Below are 21901 nucleotides of genomic sequence, written 5' to 3'. Positions count from 1 at the left end.
GGACAGAGAGGTCAGCTCTCAGCAAGTACTGCCTCCAATCAGGACTCCAGAGCTGCCAGGACAGGAGCTACGGCAGGAGGGGGTGCCAGCAGGAGGGACAGGGACTGAGGAGCTGGCAGACGGCGCCCTCTCTCATCCCAGACCAGGCTCCTGGGCCATCTGCTGACTATGAGGTGATGATAGCCTCAAAGACTCCAGACAGCAGCACCTCCAAGGCTCTTCCTCCCTTCCTCCCCGCCACTGCCTCCCCATACCCACCATGGGTATGGCTTCTTCCAAATCCTGCTCACAGCTCATCTCTGAGCACTTGCTATGTACCAGGTACTGTGCATACCTAATAGTCTCTGATCCCACTGAAATCCTATGTGTAGACATTATCCACACTTACCCATGAGAAAATTGAGCTCAAAACGGTAAGGTCACAAAGCCGGTAAATGGGTGAGTCACTTTGAATCAAGATTCAAACCCAGGTTATTCTGATTTAAGAACCCCATCTCCCAGAGTCCCCTACTACTCACCATCTGGGTTGTCCCATCCTTGGTGTCAGGATTCCCACTGCCAGGCAGAATCCTAACTTCAGAAGGCTCAGGACCACTGGCTCCTGACCAAAAAGAAAAGGGTGGTAAGCAAAGAGGAAAAGAGATTCTCCCAGAGTCCTCAGAGGACCAGTCTCTGGCATTGACAGTTTCCCTGCCCAACCCCCCAAACCAGGACTGATTGGATCCCCCATGATGCAGAGCCTTTGGACCCCCAGGGAAATGAAGTTGGCTTCATTATGCAAATGAATGCAAATGAGCTTACAGGTTGGACTACCTCCAACTGCAGGTGTCTGTGTGATCTGTCCATGGTGCTGAGCCACTGCATTTTTTTTCATTGCTCTCAAATATGATTCCTTTCCACAAATATTTGTTGAGCAGCTACCATAATAAGACTCGGAATGAGAAGTGTATAGAGGTGATTTAAGTGTGGTCCCTGTCATCGAGAGGCTTGTAGTCTAACAGGGGAACAATCTCTCACGTGATAGGGTTATTTTAGGTCCCTGTATTTTTGCACAAGCTGCTCCTTCCTCCTAGAATCTCCTTTCATCCACCTTCCAACCCAGGCCCCTGGCTAACACTTATTCATATTAAGCCCACCTTCCCTCGAAGACTTTTTGTGCTCTTATTCTGGGTTATGCCTCTCTATTGGGTTTTTATAACACCCTGGGCTCCTCCCATGAAAGCAGCTATCACACTGCACTGAAATTGTCTGTTTCAGTTTCTGTCTCCCCAACTAGAATCTGGTCTTCTGCAGGGTAGGAACCAAACTCTATTTATCACTGGATCTCCAGCACCTAACTCGGGGCTTTGCCCAGAGCTGGTACTTAATAAGTGTTCGCTAAGTAGATGAATAAATGACTGTGCTGGAAAGAGGTACCAAAATGTCAGGCCAGTTAAGATGAGGGCAAGAGCAGATCCAATAGAGGGAAATTGAGGAAGACTTCCCAGAGAAAAGTGTGTTTAAGATGGAGAACAAGATGGCTGTGTGTAAGGGAGAGAGAATTCCCACTGGAGGGAACAGCAGGCACAAAGGCAGAAGAGGTGGGCAAATAAGGAATTCTGAGGCACGGGTTGAGAGAGTTCCAGCAGACACTGGGGTTTGGAAAACACTGGGAAGAGATGGGAGAGAGTCAGAAAGGAAGACGATTCTGAAGTTTGCAGCAGCCGTGACTGGAAGACTAATGATGCCATTATTAGACACAGGGATGTCAGGAAGAAGAGCTAGCTTTGCAGGCATGATTAATAGTAGTGGAAGAGACACAGTCAGACAACAAGAAGAACTTCCTGACCCTGAGGGATGTGAGACAATGAGGAAGATTGTGAAGTCTCCTGGGAATCTTCCATAGAGGGGAAGGTAGGACATGCCCAGCCCCTGGCCCACCCTATGGCCTGGGCTGGAGAAGATGTTCATTATCTTGCCTGGAGGGGAACTGGGGGGGGGCACCTCACAGATATCAACTGCCTGGCTCTAGATGACAATTCTCTTCCTTTGCCCCTCTCTGGGGAAGCAGACCAAAATGGCCTCTCAAGCAGCTATTGGGAAAGCACCTAGAAGCATCTCCCCACCTTGGAAAGAAGCTTTGATAGCTTGGTCTTTCATCCATGGCATGGTCCTCCTCTTCCTGCCCCAGGCAGGACCCACGTCTGAGACTCACAGCACAAAAGGCCACTTTGACAGAAACCCAGACCATCCCATTTGCTTTGTTTGTGGCCACATCAAACCTGGGAATGTCCACACCAATGGTGGGCATTCCCAGGTTTCCCCCCTTCCTCCACCACCACACAGGTGCTGCTGCCAGCCCTAAACCTTCACCAAGATCTTATCAGTCTCTTTAGCATCAATCCATGTCCTCCCAGCTCTAGTCTCAAAGGAGATGGGCCCCTGTGTTTGTTCCTCTCCAGACAGACCAGCCCCAACTCCCTTACCCATGTCCTACAGGGCAGTACTCGCTAGTGGAAAAAACTCAAGCCCTGAGACCAGAACGTGTGTGACACTAGACAAGTGACCTACCCTCTCTAAGCCTAATGATACCTGCTCACCTATCTCCAAGGATTTTAGTATCAAGTGATACAAAACCACTCTGTAAACTCTAAAAGATTACGCAATATAATCCCACATGTGAAGCCTTCATTTTGGATTTGCAAAATCCCCAGTGTCCAAATATTAAACAATCCAATCAAATCCAAATTACTGGGAGAAGAAGATATCCAATTTATGGATTTCCTAAAGAGAAGATTTAATTGATATAGATTTAATTATATAAACTTCCTCCTATATATCACAGTTATGATCACATACCTTCTGCTGCCACCCCATTACTAAACATAATCCACAGGCAGGAAAAACAAGCGAGGAGGGGACTAATAATTCAATCCATCGCCAAGTCCTATGGATTTTGCTTCCTAAAAATAGATCTGCCCACTTATTTCCATATCCACCAAATCACTGTCGGCTGACTAGCCAAAACTCATTCTCAACCTCCTTTCCCCTTTCCCAGCCTCCCTTGTACCTAGAAGCCACATGATTCACTTGTAGCTAATGATATATACATAAAAATTTGATGAGGGATTCTGGGAAAGATTTTTGCCTTTATAATAAAAGGGATGGGGCTTGCAAGTACCATCCTTCCTCCCTTTCTTTTCAACTTGAATACAATCATGATGCCTGGAGCTAGGGCAGCTGTCTTGCCACCATGAAAGAAAGGCCTAGAGAATCACAGAAATGCTGACCCTGGAGCCACTGAGCCATGGCACCAAAATAAAGCAGTTGCCTTCCTCCAGGCCTAAATGCAGGAAGGAATAAACTCCTCTTTATTTAAACCACTGTCGGCCAGATTTTCTGTATTTGCAGCAGAAAACACTGCTAACTAATCCAACTACCTCAGAACATCATCTCCTGCCTGGACGTCTGCGAAAGCCTCCTAAATGGTCTCCCTGCTTCCGCTCTTACCCGGCTCCAATCCAAATGGTCGTTTGGAAACACAAATCTGATCATGTCACTTCTGTGGTTAAAACTCTTCACTGGCTTATTGATGTTCTTAGGATAAAATGCCTTAACCCATCCAACAAGGCCTGCAGGCTCCGGCCCTTCCTGGGCTTCCAAACTCTGCTCACAACACGCTCCCCCTTGGTTCCTCTGCTCCAGCCAGGCCAGTCTTTCTGCAGTCCCATGATCTCTCCCATCACGGGGCCTATTCCCCCCACCCCCGTCCAGAAAGCTTTTCCCGTCCACCTCTGCCTTGCTAACTCCTACACACCCTTCAGATCTCAGTCCGGTTGTTGCTTCCTCAGGGAAGCTTTCTCTGGCCTCCCTGACTAGGTCAGATCCCCCTGCTGTTTGCTCTCAAGGCACTGTGTACCTCTACAGCTCTTCTATCATTACCATTTTCAATTTGTGTGATCCAGAAATTGTCTGTCTCTCCCATTAGCATGTAAGCTCCATGTAAGTGCAGGAATTTCATCCATCTTTTTCACTGCATTATCCCCCCCACTCCTATAGAACAATGTTTGGTAGATGGCAGGTGTTTGTTGAGTGAATGTGAGCCTACAAAGAACAAGATCCTTTCACTTATGACATTTTAATTCCCACAACTATGCCAAGGGATAGATATTATCCCCACCTCCCAATTTACAGAAGAAGAAACTGAGGCTTGGAGGGGCTGACAGTCCCAAGGTCATACAGTTGGTGACAAACCCAGAAGTCAAACCCAGTGTAGTCTCACGCCAACGCCTTAGCTTTCCTCCTACCTGTGCTGTTGCTCAGGGAAGCCAAACGGATTAAACACCCTTCCGAAGGAACACAGTAATGAATTTGTTTTTTGTTTTTTGTTTTTTAAAAAGGAAACAAACAACTAAGAACCGCACCCATACCACACACTCCAGAGGTAACCAAAGTGTGGTTTAGCCTTTTCCCCTGAGTGGTGAGTACTGAATTTGTTCCAGGTCCAAGGTCAGATAAGTACAGAATAAAGGAAGCTCCCTGAAACCCTCTGACAACTCTGGGCGCTGGTGCTACTTTCCCCCGTTTTATTGCACCAAGTCATCTATCTACTATCCCAGGCCACCAGCACACAGAGAGCTGCCCAGATGGTGAACCTCTGAGCCCAGGGAAGCAGTTGCTTTTGCAGTTGCCTGTAGCTGGCTAGGAAGTGGGGAGTGAAGGAGGCTAGGAGGGTGCTGTGTGTGGCACATTCTCTGATGCAGCTCGCATCTATCTGGGATTGGAAGAAGTGGCACACATGCCGTCACCGAGAAATTACCCAATTTAGCACCAACTACACAATCCAGCAATTAGTTTCTTAAACCGGAACTTGCTGGGGGCTGCCAGGCTGGCGGAGTTGTTGTTACAAATCTCACTGGGAAACCAGCTGTGTAATTCGCCGGGAGGTTGTCACTGCCCCAAGCAATTACCTTCCAGAAAAACAATGGAAAATGGAGGAAGGAAAAGGGCTGCAGAGGAGAGAGTCACAGGGGTTTTCTTGTCCTCTCTCCCAGGACCCTGAGCAGCCAAACCAGCTGATTTTCCTTTCTTGAGACCTAGGTGACTCCCAAACTCCCTGGATCAAAGCAGTTATTGGTATAGCCTCTGTTGTCAGACTCTCAGGGTTCAAGTCCCTTTCCATTCATTTACTAGCTGTGTGTACTTGGGCAGGTGACTTACCTCTCTCTGGCTATTTTCTCTTCTGTACAATGGGGATAATATTAGCACCATCAGAAAGGTATGAAGGATGTGATGGTTAACCAGGTAAAGCATATAATACTGCACCTGGCACACGGTGAATCCTCAATAAAGGTAGCTATCAGTATTTGCATTTTCATTTTTATGACTTCCTCCATTGGTTTACAGTGTGACCTTGAGTAGGTCACTTAGTATCTCTGGGACAACTGTATAAGACCAAAGGTATTCTACTGGAAAAAAAGTAGTTCTTACTCAAGATTGTCCACACCTGGGCAGCCAAGGATCAAGGTGCCTTCGACAAAAGCCAGGGTCTCAGAGGCTGACACAAAGTGATGCTTTGGGCAAAGATAAAGATTTCAAAAATCAAATATTAACTGCTTCATGCCTTCCCCCAAGAAGCTGTCTGGAAGAGCTACAAGCGGGACATGATGGTCCAGATGGCAGCAAAAGGGTACAGTTGCTCTCTTGCTGTGGATCAGCCTTCTCTAGTCCCCTCACACTGGAGCCTCTGAGGTCATCCCCTCACCAGTTCCAACATAGCAGAACCTACAGCAAGTGAGGCCTGGAATTCATTTTGCTGCTGTAGGCCCAGGCTCCTCCACACCTGTGGGTGAGCTACGTGTGCCCTTGGGACTTCAAAGTTTCAGGCATTGCCTTCCCAACCCCTTTCCCTGTGTCAACCTAACCAGAGTGGCCAAGATTCTGCCTCAGTTTCCCTTTCCAGTCCTCCTCCACCCCCTATCCTGACAGCAGCTCCGAGGCTGGGGCTCCGTCCATGGTGAAGGGGCCAGCTAGTGGGGGGCCCTAACACAGAGCCTCTGACCTGTAGCCCACACTCCCATGCCCACCGATAGGAATTCCTCCTCAGCCCCAGCCTTTTCCTGCATCCAGGGCTGTCCGAGCCCCCTTGACCATTTCAGCACTGGCTTTTCTCAGCTGCCTTCGGCAGGATCTCTGCAGCTGGGCTGGTTTCCTCACCCCTGGCCTCTTGCAACCTCGCTACCCACCTCTGTCACTGAAGACGCAGCAGGCCTCGTGCCCAGCCCCCACCCTTAGGACCCTAGAAAAGCCTTCTCTTCCTCTCACTGCCCCAGAAAGCGGAAAGAAGGAAGAGGGAACAGAACAGGAGGGAGGTTTGGGACCTTTTTCATTCACCTTTATTACTTTATTTAATCAACTCTTCCTAGGGTTTTAGGGTAGGAATTTTACAGAAAATGGGCTTACTGCTCCAAAACACTTGAGACACAGGAAGATCCAAGTCTATATCCATCTCCTGACCCATTGGACAGTGCTCAGCCCGTGAATAACCCACACTACCTATAATCTCTTTGAAAATCCCACCTCAGGGGGCTTTGTACTTGATGTTCTCTCTGCTGGAACACTCTGCCCCAGATATTCCCATGGCTTCCTCTGTCTCATCTCTCAGGTCTCAGCTCAGAGAGGCCTTCCCTGACCACTCTCTAACTAAAGTCGAACTCCATCCCCCAGGAACGCTCTACATCACCCGGTTTCATTGCCTTCATAGCACTATTGCTCTTTGAAATTATTTTCTTTATCTATTACATGTTTATAGTATGTTTCCCCGTAGCAGAATATAAGCCCCAGGAGGGCAGGGATTAAGTCTGTCTTATGTGCTGAGTGTATCCTCAGTATCCTGAGTGTCTAGAACGATGCCTAGCACGAACAGGTGCTCAAAAAGTATCTATCGCATGAATGAATGTCGTCACTTTCCACTCTACTCCTGTGCCCAGCAGCCCACAGAAAGGACCTCCGCTCCTTTCCCTCTAAGGGCTCTAGAGAGCCCCTGGAGGATTTGGTATTCGAAATCCCGCCACCAAACCCAGCCCTGTTCGTCACTGTTTATCTAGCCCCTCTCAACTGGCAGGTAAAGATGGTTCTTTTCCAGCCACATCTGGGGCTCTCTAGGTGTGCCCCTTTGCAGAGTTCAAGGAAGGCAGCGAGGGGAAAGAGGAATGAAGCGGGGAAGTTTACACTCCCCACACTGCAGAGCAGGAGGAGGAGACCGTGAGGAGGGAATCTCCCAGCCCCAAGTAGGTCTCTTCCTCCAGACTCTCTGGGTCCCAGCTTCTCTCCCAGCTGGGGCCATATAGCCAAGAGGCACCAGAAGCAAAGTTCAGGCTTCTCCAGGGCTACCAAATGCCCTACGGGATACAGTTCCGCCTGGTCCGCCTCACCCCTCGTACCCCCTAGCTGCAGCCACAGCCAACGGCTTTTGGCCCGTTCTTCCCTTTCTGTCAACTGATCAGTCCTCAGGTTGCTCAGCCTGTTCATGCTCCGCCTCCTGAGGGTCTCCAGGAGTCTTCTTTGGGGAAGTCATCCCAGCCAGCCGCTGAGAGGCAGGATCCCCGGACTAGACTCCTGTAGGACCCTGGTCAGGGACGGCTAACGAGAGAGACTGTGGGTTATGGGCCCCGAGTTACAACTGTTTGGGTTCATGTCCCGGGTCCACCAGTTACTAGACATGTGGCCTTAAGGAAGTCCCTGCATCTCTCTCTAGTTCAGTTTCCTCACCTTTCAAATGGGGGCAAGCCTAGTTCTTTTCTCACCATGATGTCATGAGGATTAAGGTACTGCAGGTAGAATAGCACAGTGCTGAGGGTTAGCGCCTGACAACCAGGGAGAAACCACTAAAACACGTGCGATCTGGGAGCAGCGCCTTTGAGAGGGTTTCTCAGACAGCCTCAGTCAGAGGCTGTAGCCGTACCTGACTCAGGTATAGATCAGAGATCCAAAACTCTGAATACTCATTTGTTTCATGTTTCACCCAGGACTTTCTGTCTGCCTAGGTTCCTTTTGAAGACCTCCCACCCCTCGAGCATGCTGAAGACAGCAGAGCAGCTCTGGTGGCCAAAGATGACGGCATCTGAGAGAACTAGACGCCCTTGATTTGTAGACCCCACTGATCCCCGCAGCCAGGGCTGGATGTCTCTCTTCCAACTCCAAGGATCTGGGAGGGAAAGCCCAGTGAGCTTATTGCTCGGTATTGAAAAGACAATCATCTGCTTCCAACCATTTCATCTCAGCCTACCTGCATGACCATGAGTCTCAGTTTTGTCATCTGTAAAATAGGGACAACAATACCTACCTTCTAAGGTTGTGGCAATGAGTAAATAGGCTGATCTGTTCAAGGCAACTGGCACATATGTTTCCACACGTTGGCTTCTCCTGACTTGAGCACCCTAGTGCCTTCTTTTATTTGTATGTGTTTGATGAGATTTGGGCTGATGCTGCCCCGGCCTCCAGGATGCTGCCAGACCTGTGTCTTCTAGGGCCACTAGAAAACAGCAGGTAGAATCCCAAGTCCACGGCAAGGGTCCCCTGGGCAGCAGCTTCTCAGCCAGGCCAGGCCTGTGGCCTGGGCTACTCTCTGGCCCGGGTGTCTTGCTGCCCCGTGAAGCCTGCCTCCTGGGTTGGCACACTGTCCTGAAGCTCTCTGTGAGAGGTGGGACCAGGATTGCCTGCACCAGGGCCTGTCTTCTCTGGGCCTCTCCTACAGGGAAGTCAAGCACAGAGTCGGCCCCCAGGGGACCCAATGAGGGCTAGTTGGTTGGCTAACTGCCAGGTTGACGTGGTGGCACCTCCCTCCCCTCTGCTCTGCCTGATCCTCCCCCAGAATCCAGAGTATCTTAATCCCTGCTCTCCTCGCTGGACTTCTGGGCTTAGCAGGAGCTAGGACCACAATGGGAGAGAGTATGGGGAGAGGAGTCAGCACAGACTATGAGATTCTTCCGTATGGAAAGCCTGTCCTCGCAACTTTGCCTCTGACGCAGTTCAAGTATCCTCTCTTCCAAGAAACCTCACCTAAGCGTGCCCTCCTCATCAATCCCAGAGCAAAGCAGTTGCTACCTTCTCTAAGGTCCCATACTTCAACACAGTAGGATAAATATTTGTTTGCAGGCTGTGAGCTCCTTGAAAACCAGGATCCATCTGATCTATCTCTGTATAAACAAAACCTGGCTTATAGTAGATGCTCAATTAGTTCAGTATCAGTAATTGAGCCATCAAGAAGTAGCACCCCTCTGCTGGTTGTGGGAGAGAAATAGGGAGAGAAACGGGAGGAGGCATGAGCGAAATGACTCCCTGCAGCTGGACCAGAACTCTCCAGCAGGCAGAGCTGGACCAGTGTGACGTGGGTTTCCTGAAGAGCTGGGAGTGTCCTGTCCAGGGAGGCATATAAGCTGAGGTTGGAGGACCACTTTGGAGGATGGTATAGGATGCATTCAAGCACAGAACACATTTCAGATCATACACCCTCTGGTACCTTTCAACTCTGAAGTGTAAGGCTCAGCTCTTTGAATGCCTACAACTGAACAGGCACTGTGTTAAGTGCTTTAGATGTACTTCTTTGTGTAGGCCTCGCAACCATCCTTTGCAGTAGGTGCCGTTATTATTCCCATTTTACAGATGAGGAAATTGAGGCTAAGAAATGCAAAGAAAATTGCCCAAAGTCACACAGGTGGTGGAGGATTTGAATCTGGATCTAGTCCTGGCCTGACACTCTCAACCACTAGGAGACCAAGCCCTGGTAGGTCTAAAGGAGCATCTCTCTCTGACCAAACTGGTCTGATGAGGTCACCAGGTGGACCCTCAGTGTGCCCTGATTCATCACTCAGCCTCAGGAAACCTCCACCCTTGCTATCCCTCCCTTGCACATGGGCATCCGGTCCCAAAACTGCTTATTCACAATTTAACACACGTGTTCTCCAGAAGCAGATTACACAGCGATGCAGGCTCATCCAACGCAACTCACATGGCATTTGTCCTCAAATAGCTAGTCATCGTCACATAATGTGCACAGATATATACAAACTTGTTCCCACAAGGGTTCACACGCACGTGCATTTTCATCCAATGGACATTGATGCTAGTGCACACAGAAGCTGCACAGATACAAAACCTCACATACACATTCACACATTTATCCCCACACAACAGACATAAATGTTCATTTCACATCACTTAGGCACCCACATCTGCTCAATGTCATACACCAAATCCTCCCCCAACAAGAACTTTATCCATTGTTCCCAGATCCAATACTAGGCCCAGGTGAGCAATGAGGCTGCCTCCCTCTGGGGTTGGCCAGGCAACCCAAAGATCGGGAGATGGTTCAGCCTGCCTGTGATGGATGGAATTAATCTACTGAGCTGGAGAAACTAAATAATTAAATCCCTAATCACCCCCCCAAGCCAGCCCAAGCCAATATAGCTGAGGGAGGGAGGGGGCTCTGAGGCCCAGACCAATATCCTAGAGAGGAGGAGGGGCTTGGGAAGACAGGCATAGACAGAACCCTCTAGGAGGGTTCTCTGGAAGGCAGACAGACAGACATGGTTCTCCAGTGCTACCGGCTCTCCCTTTCCACATGGAAATGGAGCAGCTTGGGAAGACAGCCCACCACCACCCACTAATACAGAGTGAGAGGCGGGGTACAGTCCTCCTCCCACCCTCCCCAGAGTCCTTCCTGCCCCTCCACGGTGTGCATCCTAGGAGTGTAAGGGGATGGCGGACAGGACACTCAAAGTGCCCAGGACCATGGCCGTCAATGGGGACTGTCAGCCCAAAGGGGAGCTGACGTAAAATCAGGCCCTGGCCACCCCTGGAATAGGCCCCTCCCCTGCCTGGCGCAGATGGCAGGGAAGGACCCTCCACACAGGTGCACCTGCTTCCCTCAGGAAGTGGGTCCAGCACGTGACTAACAGGCTGAGGATGGAGCAGAGGCCTGGGCAGGGGGGCTCAGGGAATGAGCCTGGGAACAGGCCCCAGTCCGATTGGCTGAAAAGTGGGTCATTTTCCTTTTGAAAAATAGTGAGAAAATGGAGAAGTAGGTCGGGCTCTCATCCCCTCAGCCCCAGGCACCATCCCGGACTTGTGGGGTGGGGCGAGAAGGAGAGGTCTGCACATGCCAAAGCCCCATCTCCCCCAGGACTCCACTGGGGGGGCCCCCAGCACAGGAGGCCAAGGTCGTCATCACTCAGGACGCCCAAGGACACGCACTCTCTGAGGCCAGGCCGGGAGCACGAGCCCCACCCTGCCCTGGGGGCCCTGGGCCAAGCTGGAGGGATGGGGGCTCCCGCGTGCAAGACCCTGAGAAGCCCCCTCCCATCCTCCTGTCTGTTGTGGTGCCTCCTCTCCTCTCTTCTCCTCCCTTTCCTCGTCGTCCACGTGGGCAGAGTCGTTGCCATGACACCGCGGGCAGGTGGGCGGCTCTGGCGGCTCTTTCGGCCCAACCCCCACGCTCAGAGCCCAGGTGGGAGGGGAGCGGCGGCAGCGCCTCCGCCCCTGGTCCAGATGAGAGGAGAGATTGGCAGAAGGTCCCCATCATACACCGCGGATCCTGGAAGGGGCTCTAGCTCTTGGAAATGAGGCAACCTAGCTCTTGGAGGGGTTGCGGAGGATCTCTCAACGCGGATTTTAGGCCTCAGAGCCCGCCCCCTACGCGGGTCAGGCAGCGGCACGAGCGGGGCTGACCCACAGGTCCCACCTCTTCCTCCTTTTCTCACCAGCCCGCCTCCAAGCGTTCCCCAGGTACTAAGTTTCAGTCACTTCACCCTAGAAGCTGAATGGTCCCGCCTGAGGTCCTGCCTCAGTTCCTCATTCTGCAGCACAAGCTCAAGCCGCTATGCTCTTTCCTTAGAGAGGAAATCAGACCAAGTTGAGCCTCTCAGAGAGATTCCTCCCCTACCGCCAAAGCCCCAGCCTGTCCGCTAGAAATCGGGTCCCAGTTCCCTGGGTGTCCCCACATCCCGGAACTCACACACCCTAGGGGGGAACCACTCACTCCTAAGTCCAGACTTGGTCAAGGCACGCACCCGGCTAGGAAACGGGACCAGAGTGGAACAGGGAGGGGGGGGGCAGGGAAAGGTGAGGGCTAGGAAGTGGGCGCTGCCTGAGGATGCTGTCCTGCCTCCCAGCACATGTGGCCTCAGGAAGTCTGGGCCGGGCCTGAGCTCCTCACCGGCTCTGGGCAGCCCTCTCACGGTCCACGTGCCTCTCCCCGTGTGTCTCTAAGGCTCTGTGACTCTGACTTCCAAAGACCCTTTCCACCGTTCAGCGCCCTGTGCCCTATCCTTATTCCCTCAGGCAGGAGCCCTGCATCACTGACCAAATGGAACCTTCCTGGCAGCCCTTCGCAGCCTGGCTGACAGGGGTAGACATACGTGGGGTGGTGGTGAGAAGACCCCAGAGGAAAGGAGAACATCAACCAGGGTTAGCTGGAGGCTGTCCCGCTTGTCACTGGGTGTTCATGACATACATACCAATTTATATACAAAGACACTTTTACTTTCTTCCTTAGCCTTCCGCGACTAAGACAGTAGATGTCACTGGCTAAAATATGACATGTGCACACGTGTGCCTGTGTGTGCATACGTGCGCGTGTTGGTACACTGTGTCTCCCTTTCTCCACCTCCACTCCCAATGTTCTCCATCAGGCTGCCCTCAGCCTAAGTTCTCACTAAAGCTCTTACAACGGGTTCCTAACTGATCTCCCTGCCTGCATCTTGGCCCAGCCCGATCCACTCTCCTCACTGGCTGCCAGTGCGATCTTCCTAAAATCTGTTTATTCAACAGATATGTATTGAGTGCCTCCAAGCCAGGCACTCCTCTGGACACAGTAGGTACAGTAGTGAACAAAACATTCTCTTGCTCCATTCTCATGAAGTTTCTCTCCTAATGGACAAAGAGATGATGAACAAGTATATGAAATAATGGAAGTGGTAAGTGCTGAATTTTTTTAAAAAAGGGGAGGTGACAGGACAGCATGACAAGGGGCTATTTAAGATAGACTGTGGGGGAGGCCTCTCCGAAAAAGTGACTTCTGAGCAAAGACTTGAATCAAGTGAGGGAGCAAGTCATGTGGGTATCTGGAGGGGAGAGCATTTCAGGCTGAGGGAAAAGCAGAGGCCCCCAAGGTGAGGCTGTGCTCAGCATCTTTGTGGAACCGAAGGGAGGCACTTGTAGGGGTGGCATCTGAGATCAGGGAGGTCACTGGAGGCTATTTTACACACAGCACTTATGTCACTCAGACCCCACTAAGCACTTAGGATTTCACTCTGAGTGAGATGGAAAGCCATTGGAAAGGCATGATCTCATCTTATGCTGGCTGCTTCTGTGGGGAGACTCTCCGGAGGAGGGGATGGCAAGGGTGGAGGTAGGGAGACCAGTTGGGACATTTCCTGTCACTAAACCACCTTTTCCTACCTCTGCCCACCTGGTGAACACCTGTTCAAGCCTTGGCTCAAAGGCCTCCTCTTCTATGGATCCTTCACCAAACCCCTCCCTTCCCTGCTCCAGAACTGACCAAGCCCTCCACAGGCCTCCACTTTCCCCCCATGAACACTTATGTCCTCCTACTTTCCTGAACACTCTCCTTACTTGGATCCAGGTCTTTTACCTTCTCTAGACTGTAAGTTACCTGAGGTCAAGGACCATCACCAGTGTCCAGCACGGCACGTGGCACATCACAGACATAAAAAAACACTGGCTGAATGAATGGATGAATTGGGGGAGGCACATGTGATGGAACAGGGACAATTTGTAGGCTGTTGTTAACCTGGGTGAGTGAGGTGCACGTGTATGTCGTCACGGGTGGCAATCAGGCCAGTATTAACACATGTCCACATATTTCTTCTACTCTGTCTATATGCATATATGTGTTAGCATGTATGTACATGTCGACAAATCCCTCCATTGGTATGTACATTCCTGTAGATTTTTCATGTGTATATATACATTTTAGAAAGTGCATTTATGTTCAGATATGCATATTAAGGCATAGACAAGTAATGCACACATATCCATGCACACACGCACATGTGTGAAGCTGATGCACACACTTGGGCCTCCCTAAAAATCCCTACCCCTTTCATCCACTAAGCCCAGCTTGTTCTGCTTGATTCTTGAAACTTCAGTGGTAACGTTCAAGCTCGCAAACTCTTTCCCCTACATACACCCCTGAGCACCATAGCATCTGATCAGCCTTGAGCTCAGCTCCCTTTCTCAGCTGTCCCCAAGGCCTGTACGGTTTTCTCCTCTGCAAGCTCCTTTCATACGGATGGTGGCAGGGGAGAGTTGGGTCCCCATGAGAAGATAACTTGAGACACCTCGAGGAGCCTGGTTTTTGGAAAAGAGCCACAGGCATGAGAGTGGATCAAGTTCAAGCTTGTGTGAAAACAACTTTTGGACAGCCCCAATGTTTAGTCAGAATCTCTCCGTCTCATTCTTTCTGTCGCATTTATTCACATGAATGACTCAACTTATGTACACATATTCACATGCTGTTAATTCATGTGCCCCCACATACGTGCTCACATGCATACTTACACTCACATATATGTATGGTTGGGTGAGCACCCTCCCACACACGGGTTTAAGTAATTGCCTTTATAGTCACATATATACATAGACGCATACACAGTCATACGTACATATACACATGTATACATATGTCCACAAATACACAAACTCATAAATGTGTTTGTACCCATTCATACAGCGTACTCACACATACGTATGGACATATACACGGTCACATACACACTCCCAGGCAGGAATACACATGCACATGCACTGGAATAGCAGAGATGGGCACAAAGCCAGGAGTCCACATTCTCCCAAGTGGCATCACGAGTTTGCGTTTGCTCTCTCCTCTTGCCAGTCTCCCACTTCATTTTGGAAAGTTATTCCTATTATCAATAGGATATGCCCCACTCCTGGATATACTCCATTCCTACCCACTCAAAGAAAACAAAAGTCATTCCAAACAAGGTCTCTGTCATCCCCTTGTCTCATGCCTGGAATAACCAGTATTTCCACAGACAACCTGGGAGGCAGGGAAAAATGGAGTAGGTATACCTCAGAATAGGTGCACCTTTTTCCACCCAACAGGCAGCCCCCACCTCCCATATATATACAACTTTTTAATTCTAAAAGGGTAAATGAAGAGAAAATATCAAGGCCAGAGTTCTTCCTCCCAGTACCTCTGGGTATGGTCCACGGCTCCCAGACTCCAAAACAGCTATTGGGACGGAGGAAGGAACAGTAAGAAAATTATCTCTGGGCCTTAAAACTTCTTGCGGATGCTTCTCTTCTTCCCTAGAGGGCAGCTTCACGATGTTCAGTGAACCCCTCCCACCCCAGCCAAGGACCCCAGCAAAGACAGGGTAGACCTGGAGGCTTAAAAATGTAAAGGGGCAGAGGGTGATCTGGGCTCACAATAAGAAAAGAAGCAAGTATTTAGAAAAGAGGAGCTGGGTAGGGAGCAGGGGAGCAAGCTGAAGACACCTCCCAGCAGGAAGGCAGCTGTTGGGACACTGGATCGTGACTAGCAGGACCCTCCAATGGGCCAGGGAGAAGGGGGTGGACATCCAACGTTCCATGTGGGGGTGGAGGGGTGACTGCTTCAGGCAGTAGCGGCAGCTCCAAAGTAAAGTCTTATCAAAGCTGTTATGTAACCAAGGGAGCTGAGTGGAGCACAAACACCTCCCCTCCCCAAACAGGCACCCACACCCACACCCACCACCTCCCAGCATCCACAGCATAGGAAAACTCAGCTCCTCCCAAGCAGCTAGAGAAGGGAGGAATCATCTTGATGAGTTACATCAAAAACATGATGGGTGAGGGGCTCCTTATTAACTAGAAGTCACATCTGGAAAGGGATGGACTGGTTCAGTTTGGGGTCCCTAAATACCTCCCCTTCTTTTTGACCTCCCTGCCACACCCAGTTTTTGCCCAGCATCCAGAAACTTTCTCCTTCCTCTCCCCTCAAGAAGGATCCCATTTGAATATTTGATTGTTCCTTGGGGATGGGAGGTGAAGCTGCCATCATCCACTCCTGCCTGTTGTTCCCCCACAGTCTCATCTGCATGTCCTGACATTTGGCTCTCATCCCCCTGGGATGACAAGGGAAGGGACCTGGAGAAATAAGTCCTTGCTCTATTCCCTTCAGATTTACAAAGATGGAGCCTAAGAACCCAGAAAATTAAGATGATCCTGACCCTAGGTTAGTGTGGAAAAGATTTACAAGGGAGCTGAGAACTGAAATCCAGACCCCCATCCCCCAATTTGAATCGTTTTTTTCTCCCCCAGCTTTTTCTCTTTTCCCACTGCCCCATCTCTAGTAGCCTCCTCCTTCTCTGCTGCATGGCACTGAACAATCCCACCCACTCCTTGAGTCCTGTGCTTGGAAATCTTCCTCCCCAACAAAAGTCTCTCCCAAATGCTGCTCTGAGCTCTGGTTGGGGTGGGCAAAGCATGAGACAGGCTTGCAGAAAATTTCACTGTCTCCTGTCCTGAGTTTGAAAGTTTGGTGGGCAGGGGGATGCTACATGGTCAATCAGATTATCCTAAACTCCTGAGCTCTACGCACCCCAGGCCTAACCAGCAAAACCTAAAGTCTCTTAATCCAGATCTGCCTTGAGCCTGAAGTTCTGGGACCCAGTAGGAGAAAGGCTGGTGCCAGTACCCCTAAGCTTAGTGCACTAAAAACTATCCAAGAGAAGAGCGCTCACAACCGCAACATCACCCTCCATCCCTACCCCCACACCAGCAGTCGGGTGGTTTTGGAAAGGGGAGGGGGAACTGAAACAGGAAAAGAGGAGTCCCTTTCCCAAATACCGTTAGGAGCCGTGAGGCCTAAGGTCAGAGGAAGGACCCCAAAATCTATCTTTCCGTCCAGGCACCCTGTCCTTGGAAAGTAGGTCATCAGGGAGAATTTTTCTAGTGAGTCCTCAGCACTGCCCAGCAACCTTTCCATCATTGGGCCCCCAACACAGCCCCATTCAATACCCGGGACAGTTCCAAAGGAGCAAATCCCACCAAGTCCAATTCAGCACTTGGGACAGCTCCCAGCCACTCTGCGGTCCTGTTGCCAGAAACCCAGGATGCCAGAAACGAAAGGCTTACCCCACTACACCCCCGGTTTAGTACAGAAGCCCCTCTCCCCTGCCCCTCCCACACTCGCTCCCATCCACCGGAGGCACCTGGTACTCCTCTCTTCCCTCTGTATCCAAAGAAAGAAAAGAAACCCAGACTCTAGGCTTCCCTGAGTGAGCCTAGAGAGAGGACCCCACCCACCTCCTTTCAGCCCTGAGCCTCTCAACGCCACTCACAGCTGGTTCTAAAACCATTTTCCTCCTCAACCACCCCCCCCAAAAATAAAATAAAATAAATACTCACGTGGGGGCCCCCAGCCCTGTAAGCAGATATGGCGGGGGGAGGCAGAGAGAGGTAGCTCCCCACACCCCGTTCTGAGCCCCCTTTCCGAAGGAGCCAGCTCCCATCTGGACTGGGGGGAGGAGAGACATGTGGAAGCACTGAGTGAGGGGAGGGGAGAAGGGAGAGGGGAGGAGGCAGGAGCGGAGGACTGCGGGGGGGGGGGCGGTGTCGGGATGGGGGCGAGGGAATCCTTCAATTTCATTCTCTCCCCATGTCTACATCAGCCCTGCAGGCTCAGCTCTTTAATATTTACACACAGGAAGAGGAGAGGATGAGAAAGAACAGAGAGTGAGGGGGGCAGGAGATACCTGAGCTCAAAGGGCATAAACGCAGGGGCCTTGGGGAGCTAGGAGCTCACACCATCCCCAGCCCATTCCCATTCTGAGCTCTTGACTGGAAGGAAAAAGGAACCCTGGGACCATTCTGTCCCTTTGTTAACAAGACACTTTGAAGCAGCATCAGAAAAAGATCAGATCCCCGCCCACATACCTGGACACCCCCACAAACCCAGATTTCTCGGGTGCCTTATGTTCAGAGGGTAGAGGCAGTATTCATGCGCAAGCACGTTCTGATGCTTGGAGGCGTGTTTGCATGTGGACCGCTGTGTAAAAGCACATGAACATGTCAGCTAGCATGTACAGGTTTATACAAGTATGTTCCGAGTGCATCCACATGTAACAGCCCATGCAATCATATGCAAACTTATATAATCGTATGTGTCAACCAGTCCCCAAGCGACCTCCTCGCAGCTCTCCAGCTAAAACCCCAAGGACAAGGCCACCCACCTCCCCAGACTCCCTTTTCACAGGCCCCTCCCTCACAGCCTCACTTTTTCTTTCTGTAACATGGGGAGAAGGACTGATGGGAAGGCATGCTGCATTTGAGCCCAGGGACTTGACAAGTTATTAGCAACGATGAGCTGGCAGTGCGTTACCATAACGATGGTGCCACCACCTCACCCCAGCTCAAACCCAGACTCCCCAGACGGCAGGAGGCCCGCTGAGCCAGCAGCCTTCAGACCTGGGGGAGGGGTGGGTAAAGAGGGAATCAAGAGGTAGCGCTTGTAGAGTGGAGGGTACGCAGCTGTTCTTCCAACCCCCACTGAGAGACAAAGCTTTGAAGCTACCAAGTGGAATGAAATCAGATTCTGGAACGGTTTCCTGACCATGGGGATGGAAGACACTGGAAGGGGTCTGTAGAAGCCCCTCTAGGCAAAAGCTCCTGTTGCCATTTGCTCTTTTGTCCCCTCACTCAAAAGAACCTCTTCTACTGATCTCAGTAGATTAATAGAAAAACCAAACAAACAGGAGGCACTTCTATGAATTTTGATTTTCCCATCTGTAAAATGGGAACGCTTATCTTTATCATTTAGCCCAGGCTCCTGGAAGGCTTAATTAGAAAGAGTTTAAGGGTAACCACAGACCCCCTCCAAAATCAGACAAGCCCCAGAAGTTTCTCTACCTAACAGGAACATATGAAGTAAGGAACCATCAGGCCAATGAGGCAAAATGCATCAGAAACTGGATGGGATGAAGGAAAATGGAGCTCAGCCAGCCCAAGTTCCAACATCAACTGGAGAGAGATGATGTGAGCTGCCAGGCAGCAGCTGAAAGCAGCTGCTGCCACAGAAGAAAGTCTGGGAGTCTGGCCTGCAGCAGCTTCAACCCCTCAGCAGGAATTAAGAGATGCTCAGTGGCCTACCTCAGTGGTGGGTATGGCTAGGAATCCCCATTCCCAGGAACATCTGTAACTCCTTCTCTTTGGAAAGGGGTCCCAGGTTGAAGGGTCTACAGCCTTAAGGTTACTGAGTCTTTGTTTCTTCTCCCCAAATCCCCTCTGCTCAGTTTTGATGAGCAGAGCGTGGGGTGAGACTGGGGGTTTCTAGGAATGGAAAGCAACATGGAAGGTTGTAAAGTTCCTAGGCTAAAACTAGCCAGGAACCCACAAGTTTGCTGTGTGACCTTGGGCAAGTCCCCTCCCTTCTCTGGGCTTCAGTCTCCTCACTTTGTAATTAAGAGGTTGGACCAAGTCAATTCTAAGGTTCCTCCCCTGGCCATCACTCTAGAGCTACATACAAGCGCACTCCTTGGATGTGAGCCCCCTGGCATAAAATGCAGTGGGCACTGCCTGCCAGATCAGTGGGGCGGGGGTGTGGGGGATGCGGGGGTTGTATCTGAGGCTGTTCGCCCTATGTGCATGTTCCTTTTAGAAACACCTGCCACCCTAGCCCTCCCGGCTCCCTTTTTAGACCCTGATCCACTGCCAACTCACGAAGCCTCTCCCTCCCCTCCCTCCTCTCTTCTCCCCCTCTCTCCCTTTTAGGCCTTGGCAGCTGGGTGCAGAAGTAGCCCCAGCACTCAGGGAATGCTGGGCGGAGGTGGAGGGCAGTGCCACCAGGGTCAGAGAGAGCACAGGGAGTACCACTCTCTAACCCTGGCCCAGCCCAGCTCTTTGAGTCACCAAAAGACCTGCGTTGGAGTCTTTCCGAACCACTGACTAGCAGTGTGTGATTGTGGCGAATGCAATTCACCTCTCAAGCCTCAACATCCTCATCTGTAAATTGGCATTATAGGAAGCTGAACCACATGAAATTGCTGTTTTGTAGGTAAAAAACAAAACAGTTGAATATTGGCAATTTCATATGGCTTAACCCGCCCTGCCTGTTTCCCGGGACTGTTAGGAAGATGAGAAAAGTGTTGAGAAGGGAGAGTTTTTTAAAAGCCCTGAACTGATATAAGGGCATTTTTTTTTAATTATTGTTATTTCAAAGAGCTTTTGCACAGACCCACCTGGAGTCAGTGGGCTGAATCAATGACCCAGAACTTGGAAATTTAGGGCTTAGAAGTCTGGAAGCAGCCACCTGCTCTGATGACTAAGAACAGGACAGAAGCCTCCACCTGGCCTCCTCAGCTCCTGGCTCTAAAGGGCCCTTGGTGAAACAGTACTGGGGTGAAACAAGTTCCAGGCCCCAAGAAGGAGAAGCACACACAGGCACATACACTCCAGCTCCCCCCCCCCCACCCCAGGCCCAAAGGCCTCAGCATGCAGCTAGGACACAACCAGCAGCATCACAGAGGGTACCCCCTGGGGTGGGTGAAGGTGGGAACCAACGTGGAAAGTGCAATGCAGCTCTTGCCTGAGTCAGGGGTGACGAGTCCCTGGGGAGGGGGTTTGAGCTGACCTCTGAAAAGTCCCCTCTCCCTGTCCCATCCCCACCACCACCAGGAATCCCCTGGGAGAGGAGGGGACAAAGCCCAGGTGCGGGTGATTCAGAGTGAACCCTGCTCGGATACATTCTCTCTCTCTCTCTCTCACACACACACACACATTCACACAGGCCACAGATACCTGGACCCACTCACAGAAACAGTCCAACCGGCACACACACATCCATTCGCATACACACTCAGAGACATCCACAGGCACACACACAGTGACAACACACACACTCATTCGCACACATGTCCACCGACACATACACAGCAACACCCTCCATACTCACACGGCATACACCCACTGACACGCACACACTCACCCACAATGACACACGCACACTCTCGCTGCATACACTCACTGGCACACACAATCACCCACAGACCCACGGTGACACGCACGCGCACTCACACACCTGCAGAGGAAACTTCTCTCCGGATCTCCCCGACACCGCCACTTGCCCTCCACAACCCAGCTGGCTACTCCCTCCCAGACCCAAGCCTCAGCCGGCCCAGGGCTGGGCCGGGGCGGGCGGCCACGCGGCTCTACCCCGAGAGCCGGTCCGCGCTCCGCGTGGTCCGCCACCCGTCCCTCCGGTCAGGCCCGCGGGCAGCCAGGCCGGGGCGGGGCGGGGGCGGCGGAGGAGGCCCAGTCCTCCCCCATCCCGGGGCCGGGAGCCGAGGCCGCCGGAGCCCGGGGCGTGGGCGGCGCCGGGGCCGCAGCCAGGCCGAGGCTGGGGGGCGCTGCAGAGGGCGCGGCGCGCGCGGCCCCGTCCCCACCCCTCTCCGCGCCTTACCTGGCCCGGCTTGGGCTCCGGCCGGGTTACATGGTGCCGGCGGCCCGGGCCGGGGGCGCTGCGGCGGCTGGCGGGCGGGCAAGGACGGGGCCCGGCACTGCGGAGCCCCGGGCTGAGGGGCCACGCTGGCTGCGGAGCCCCGAGCGAGCGCCGAGCGGCTGCGGGCGCGGGAGCGGGAGGCGGCCAAGCCACGGAGGCTGGATTTCCCGGGGACCAGGAAGGGGAGGCGGGGGGATCCCGCCCGCGCGCTCCGCCTCCGCCCCCGCCCCCGCCCCCGCGCACGGCCGCCGAGCCCGGAGCCGGCGAGAGGGAGGGGGACCGAGCTCCCCGCCCCCGCACGGGACCCAGAAGGGCCGAGGCTGCAGCTTGCGAACGGCCGCCGGGGTCTCAGAGGAGCGCCCGCTTAGCTGAGCGACAGCGCTGGGGAGACCCAGGTGGGGG

The 21901-nt window shown here is 52.0% G+C and overlaps 1 protein-coding gene across 2 annotated transcripts in view; it reads right to left on the bottom strand.

The window, feature by feature from the left end:
- DLGAP3 (DLG associated protein 3) overlaps window positions 1-21638 on the bottom strand; it is a 65419-nt gene extending 43781 nt beyond the window's left edge. The window contains exons 1-2 of one of the 2 annotated variants that reach the window (XM_082415552.1): window positions 21461-21638; window positions 519-601 (exon numbers count right to left, since the gene is read on the bottom strand). The gene's annotated coding sequence lies outside the window, so the exon portion shown is untranslated. Of the gene's footprint in view, window positions 1-518; window positions 7387-21460 lie in introns of those variants that run through there. The other variant, XM_082415553.1, reaches the window with a different exon arrangement.
- Between the last annotated feature and the right edge of the window lie 263 nt (window positions 21639-21901).

This window comes from Balaenoptera physalus (genome assembly GCF_965194825.1).
Source record: "Balaenoptera physalus genome assembly, chromosome: 1".
Classification (NCBI taxonomy): domain Eukaryota; kingdom Metazoa; phylum Chordata; class Mammalia; order Artiodactyla; family Balaenopteridae; genus Balaenoptera; species Balaenoptera physalus.
This window is presented reverse-complemented; position numbering and strand designations above follow the sequence as displayed.